Source organism: Styela clava, chromosome 8 (assembly GCF_964204865.1).
Source record: "Styela clava chromosome 8, kaStyClav1.hap1.2, whole genome shotgun sequence".
Taxonomy (NCBI): Eukaryota; Metazoa; Chordata; class Ascidiacea; order Stolidobranchia; family Styelidae; genus Styela; species Styela clava.
This window is the reverse complement of record NC_135257.1, coordinates 21585847-21592734: the sequence shown is the minus strand read 5'-3', so window position 1 is coordinate 21592734 and position 6888 is coordinate 21585847. Positions and strand designations below refer to the sequence as shown.

The 6888-nt window shown below is 33.7% G+C and overlaps 2 long non-coding RNA genes across 4 annotated transcripts; both read left to right on the top strand.

Annotated features, from left to right (window-relative positions):
• Window positions 1–1545: 1545 nt before the first annotated feature.
• LOC144425733 (uncharacterized) lies at window positions 1546–3489 on the top strand. 3 transcript variants are annotated; one of them, XR_013477608.1, is made up of 3 exons: window positions 1690–2056; window positions 2342–2458; window positions 2880–3489. It is a non-coding gene; the product is annotated as an uncharacterized LOC144425733 (long non-coding RNA). The 3 variants fall into 3 exon arrangements; XR_013477609.1 differs by lacking the exon at window positions 1690–2056 and adding an exon at window positions 1546–1644 and having other exon boundaries at window positions 2342–3489; XR_013477607.1 differs by having other exon boundaries at window positions 1691–2056; window positions 2342–3489.
• Window positions 3490–5583: 2094 nt separating this feature from the next.
• Window positions 5584–6223, top strand: LOC144425736 (uncharacterized). Its single transcript, XR_013477612.1, has 2 exons — window positions 5584–5817; window positions 6084–6223. It is a non-coding gene; the product is annotated as an uncharacterized LOC144425736 (long non-coding RNA).
• The last annotated feature ends 665 nt before the right edge of the window (window positions 6224–6888 follow it).

Genomic DNA, 6888 nt, shown 5'->3' with positions numbered 1-6888 from the left:
TTGAATGTGAATCACAATACCATTTCATTATAACAACCAGTTTACTTTTGACGATTCAAGCATTCATGGTTTGTCTAAAATTGATATTCATAACTTGTTTAATTGCATTAATATAATTGTTATATAAATTTTTTATTCTCTAATCATAAAACTCACTTGCTACATTCTAATATATTCCTCCACTCCTTAATTGCGGTTCATGCTACAATGGCTGGAAACTGGCCTCTTTTGGCCCTACAAATAGATTAAAGTGTACTTGTATGTATTATTCTTGGTCTATCCTGCCAAATTAATCCATCGTTTTATGTATATTTCATTCCTGTCATTTATTATTCTGCAAACAATTCTAATCATTTTCTGATATCCCACCTATGCTCAACAATAGGTTTGATATAATATAATTACTGTTTCAATTACCATTATGTGGTTGTTATGGTTTATTTAATCACATTTATCGATATTGCAATAAATTATTAAATTTGGCAATTTTTTGATACCCCTACCACCAAAGTTTACGTTTGGGAGTAACCAAATTAATCCACTGTTTTATATATATCTCATGCATTATCATTTATCATTCTGCAAACATTTCCATTCATTTTCTGCTATCCTATCTATGCACAACATTAGGTCTGGTGTTATACCACCCTAGTAACCCAAAACTGCTCCGCTAAGTGACTTTTTAAATTCATGTGATGCTCCTCAATATAATTACATTGTCAATTACTGCTAAGCGGTTGTTATGGATTATTTAATTAACTGTGAGTGTGATTAAAATTTATCGATATGCGATATCTTAATAAATTTAACCATTTTTTTACACTACTACTACCAAAGTTTTCGTTTGGGGTAGACTATGAATTTTTGTAAGATCGAAATGGTTTTTGGACTATTGTAACTGTCTCATCTTTGTCTTTAATAAATCATATCTGCTTAAATTTGCATATGTCTATTTATGTACTATTGTAGTATTATTTTTTTTATTTTTTCATAGTGTTAATATGATGTACTAATTAATTCTCATATATAGGCTCATTTAGAATTAAGTATCTATTTTGGAAATGCACTCCTCTTTTTCTACCATTAAATTAACTTAAAACAAAAACCACATTATGTTACTGTTATAAATGTGTCATTTTTCACAATAAATTCCCAACCCTGATTAGATGAATCCAAAATTTATCCTCGTTTTGTAAATAGTGTAAATAGTTCTCTATAAACTGAGAGTTAAAAAAAAAGAACCTGTGTCAATTTATGTATTTATTCATGTGTTGTATTGGGTGGTAACTGACTCAGATGACCGTAACTGGTCGTATCGTTACCTCCCAGTCATACCGAAAACTTTTGTTTCACTTATTATGTTATTATTATATTTAATATTATGTGTTTTCTGGTTGACGAAATAATAAATTCTCTCTCTCTCTCTCTCCTATTTTCTCTGCTTTTCCGGTATCATGGGCCAATGAACGCAGACTTCTGCACGACGTAACAGTCAAGTTAGTCAGCTGTAGGTGGATCCCCAGGGTCGGATGAATATCAGATGTACTCAACTGCTCGCTTTTGCGTTGAGTAGCCTTTCCATAGTTTTTTTCAGTTACCGGTAATATTAGTCCAGTTATTCTAAGGAGGTGTTGAAAAGTATAGGTAAGATATTAAACACTTGTATATCCTTGCCAAAAATAGCAATTTTAGTTGAGCACTAGCTCATAAGACGTTGTTAAATAGGTACGGTGCGGTAACTCCAAGGAAGGCTAGACCTAGAATAATATGTCACAAACAACGATATTTTCTGGCTTGCATGAAATGTTTATGATTTATTTAATGACTCTTCTTGACTATTCAGCAGACTTATACTACTATATAGGCCACAGCATATTTGGAAATAGAAATGAATGGCTGTTTCTGTAATGCACGGTTGTGTGAAAGAGAAGAAATTAATCAATTTTACTAATGTCGGTTGGTCTAAATCTAAATTCATCGAGTCGACAAGAACCTGGGAAGCAATGATAAGTTATGCTGGAGTGGAAAGAAAGGTAGCATTGGAAATGATTGAGAGGTGAGAAATGAAGTTGTAGACAAACAGTTGATGTTTCAAAATATAGTCTATAGTCCATACTCATACTGTCATAGGACATTTCAGACTGTGATATATCAAAATTTAGTGTAGATATAGTCTAGTAATGGTATGCAAACACTGCTGGACTGTAGAACATGCAATGAGCATATATACGCTCATTTAGTACATCAGATAAAATGCATTATGTATTCAAGGTATTAGTTAGTATTTAGGGGTATTTTTAAAATCATGCTGCTCCAAATATTATTTTCTTCCTTATTTTAGATACTGTACTACAAAAGAAAACGGCAATGTTCCACCAATCCGACCTAACGCAGGCTCTGATCCCTGCTGCTATCAGTGCTATAAAATGGATTAAACAAGAAGTCTTGAAGCTTAAAGGTATATGAGAATCATAATAGTTGCAAACAGCTTAGATGGGCTATTCATATTGAAATACTTTAGCACTTTTCTGCAATTGGAACTGCCCATCAAATTCATGTTGGAGACTTCATTGAGATTTTCAATTCATTTTTTTCCCTCGACTATGAAGATCTTTCGAGGTTAACGAGGTATTAATAAATAAAGCTGAGGAATTTGAAGAGGATATGAAGAATGTAAATGATACCAGGGCACGTCTATTTAACACTGTCAAACATAAGGATTATACTCTCCACCCAACAATGATTCACTGAAGAAGCATGTGGCCCTCAAATCAGTTCTTGAGTTGGCAAACTGCAACGAAAAATAGTCAAAATAATTTATGAAAGTGTGCCAAAATCAACTTAAATTGCACAGATTTTTGTTTTTGTATTGACTGCAGAAATCACAGTACACCTATAGAGGAAAAGTCGATTTTTGAGATAGTGGATTTCGAAAACAATTCAGAAGAAAGTGAATTAGATATTACAGTTGATTTAATAAGTATCATACATTTGTTGTTTTTTTCGGACATTTGTTAGTGTCGTAGTCCTGTTTCTAGAAATATTATTGCCTTTGTTCAAATACATAACCACATAAACTAAAAAAAGATTAATTGTAAATTGTAATATTTCTGTTCACTATGTTATGTACATATTGTACATTCATTTAATTTTCTTGACTTTTGCGGTAAATTTCTAAGTGAGAAATAACTGATTTATTTGTGTTTTCGTGCTCACGATGTTAATTTGTGACTTCATTGCTTAAAAATAAATACGTTTGATACTTGATAGCTTCTATAAAATGGATGTAGCTTTTTATGCTGTTCTTGTTGTAAACTGCTTGTGGTTATTACATAAAATTTATTCTCAAATGTGAATCAGCGTTGTTGGTGTCGCTGCTTTCGAGGTCACTCCCGACTCCTGTCACACAATTAAAGTATTTTTTGTTGTTGGTTACATGTATGCCATATTTTTCGTAATCTACCTAATAAATTATGATTGACTGAGGAAGTCCGATTTTGGTCAGGCAAAACATTACAGGAATACATTTGTGTTAGTGTGCTGTAGGGCTCTCGAATTGTATAGTTCTTATGTATGCGTTGTAAACTTATGGTTATTGAATTTCCGGGAACCTCTTATATTCAATTTCGCACCAGGATTGTGGAACAAGCTGTAATGCGTTCATTATGTTCGTTTTCACACAAAACTGAAGAATTCATTTAGTTACCAGATGTGCGCTACGAAACTCATTTTCTGGGCGTTTTCATGGTTTCGTCTCACGGCCCATATCCGTGGTAAGGATCTACAAGTGTTTAATAATTTACTTATACATTTTTCAACAACGTCTTAGCGTAACTTAACTAATAATAACTAAACAGGGCTATGGAAAGCCTGCCCAACTCAGCGCAAGGTCGAGCAGAAATAACTAATATTCATCCGCTCGCTAACAGCTGGTTTAATTCAATTGTTACGTCATGCAGAAGTCATTGTTCAGTGCCGAAAATGTAGAGAATATAGGACAGATCGTAGCACATATTTCTTGTAGTAGAAGCGTCTTTTCCGTAAAACGTGCAACTTTTGGAAGTGGGAACAAGGCAAAATTTGTTACTAAATTTTTAAGGAACATTTTAAAATCATTTTCAGGTAGTTACCTGATGTGCGCTACGAAACTCACTTTCTAGGCGTTTTTCAGGGCCTCGGCTCGCGGCCTAATTGTATATATTTTTTCGTTTTTTTTCTGGTTGACAAAACAATAAATCTCTCTCTCTCTCTCTCCATGACGGAAAATAAATATATGAATCCAAAAAATTGAAACTTGTATCCAGATCCGGATTTTATATTTTAACTCTACCAAGTTTCCTTGCAGGTTTTGGGAATTCTACGTTAGCAGCGTTTCATAGAATTGTTGTCAGTTTATGAGGACTTTGGAAACTCCTCAATGTTGAATTATTATTAATTAATAATTACTGTGAATTGCAGCACTATTACGTCATCATATATAAGTAAGACTGGAAGAGGTGACGATTTTATAGAGCACGGTACTTACGTGAGTTGTGGTGTTTCGCTTGTGCATTGCAATTTCAGAAGTTGCGGGGACGGGGGCGGAACTAGAAGTACATGTGGTACTAAACTATACCAGACCCCCGGGACGGTAGACTGTATCAGTTTAGTACTTCTAGTGGGCGTGTCATAACCAATTTTGCCTATGTTATTCCTAACATTCATACACCGCCCAACCCTTGACTCTACCGTACATGTTTAGGTTATGATATTAAAAACAATATATGCTAATATTGCATTGGTACCGTAAAACCGGCTAACTTCGGATGATTTCATAATACTCTAATCAATTACTCAGCCATTTTTTGTCCGATTCCCGTCAAACTTGAAATATATTACATTGATGTAATTTTCACTTTCAAGTTGTTTTCAATCTTAAACGTCTTGTTTTATTTTCTATTATCGTAATTAAATCCGAATATTCACCGATCAAAGTTGATTTTGTTATAGCCGATGTTTTGATACCGTCTGTCACACTCCATGTCGTAAATAGTCGCACGATAAACGTTTTTCAGCATTCATATGACGGTTGACCCATTTAAATGTTGGTCGCGTATAAATCACGACAAAACACCGATTTGGCAATAGGCAACTTTGACTTAAATCACTTTTGTTAAATTCACAGAACCGAACTCATTTTAATATTTTATAATTACGCAGTATTTCCATCATTCATATGACGGTTTCTTTATTAAAATGACCTATTTAAATGTTGGTCGCGTATAAATCACGACAAAACACTGATTTGGCAATAGGCAACTTTGATTTAATGTTAGATTCACAACACCGAACTCATTTACGACAATTCATCCCTGGTTATTGGACACGTAGTGGACATAACGATCGTTTAAATATTATGTTGTTCTTGTTCTTTGACACGTTTTTAAAAAGTCGCTTTTCTCTTTGATTACTGGACTAATTGCTTCGAAATTTTCAGTGGTTGAAGATGAAATTTTTCTCCAGAAGGCTATTACTTTTATTTATTTCAAATATTTCTGTTAGCTCTGTAAGATTTGTTTTTGTTTGCTATGACGTTGTAAATGATGGCTCAGCCGTCATTTTATTTATTGCCCTTTGTCGCCTCATTGTGGTACTTTAGATTGTTGCGCAAGTTTGTCTCGTGGTTGCGCCATTTTCAGGATTTTGTTGAACAGGCTGACAGGGTTTGTGCTTCTCTGATTTGGTCTAATATATTATTCTTTTCCATACAGTTAAGATTGTTTAATGTTAAATATTGAAGTACCTGCTTGTTTGTGATATTATTAGCCGAAAAAATCGGTAAGTCATATTTTATGTGAAGATATTTCTGTATTTAGGAATTCATTTGCTGAGTGTTCCTACTTGCTTAATATATGATTTTCATTCCAAATTCATATTAGTATAGAATAAGTAAAACACTGCTCTTTATTCATAAGTTATTCATGCCTTCTTTATCGTGTGATCAAGTACCGGTAGCCTATACTGTATTTTGCCAATGTCTCTGGTATTTTTAGATCATCACTGTTGTGTTTTGCTTATAAGTTTTACTCTTATTTTAATTGCAGTTTACACACTTCTTCAATTCATTGAGACTTTATATTGGAACATTTCATCAGTCCACTGAGACACTATTTTGGAACGCTTCATAACATCTAAGTTATTTCATTTGGTCATCTTTGAACACGATTTGGAAGTAACATCAAAACATTGTGTTGGACAGTTTCTTGGGGTTTCCAGGTTTCAGTGAGTGCAGCAGTGAGTTAAACGACGGTTATACCTACACGGCGTAACATACGACTGCGAGTCTGCGACAAAAGGGTTAAATAGACTGTTAGATTCGTAGCATCGTGAACAGCGGCCGTAATAGTAAACGATTTTGTCGATTGCTAACCAAGTTAGTAAACAATTTTACATTATTGCAAACAAGTTGGTAAAAGATTTCAAGATCTACTAAGCAAGTCAGTAGAACAATATCAGAATATTGATGATCAATAAACATGTTATTGTAATTTTGCGAAACTTCACCCTATCACAGTATCAGTGAATACAAGATATTTATAAGGGAATATACATTATAAATCATGGCTACAGCAAGATCTACAAATGCAAGTTATGACGTGGACTCTAATTCTGGTAATGATATGAGAGAAAATCCCAGAAGGTCTGAACGTAGCAGAACACTTACAGAAAAAGGACAAGAATATCAAGTTAATATGCTTCTGGAAAGGTGTAAGTCGAAATTTGAATTGTTTTCAAAAATAAGAATGAAGCTCCTGAAAAGTATTGATGATGGTGTCTCATTGCGTACTATAAAAGACGATTTGAAAACCTTCGAATTATGTTTTCATGGCTATCGTACAGCACATAAGG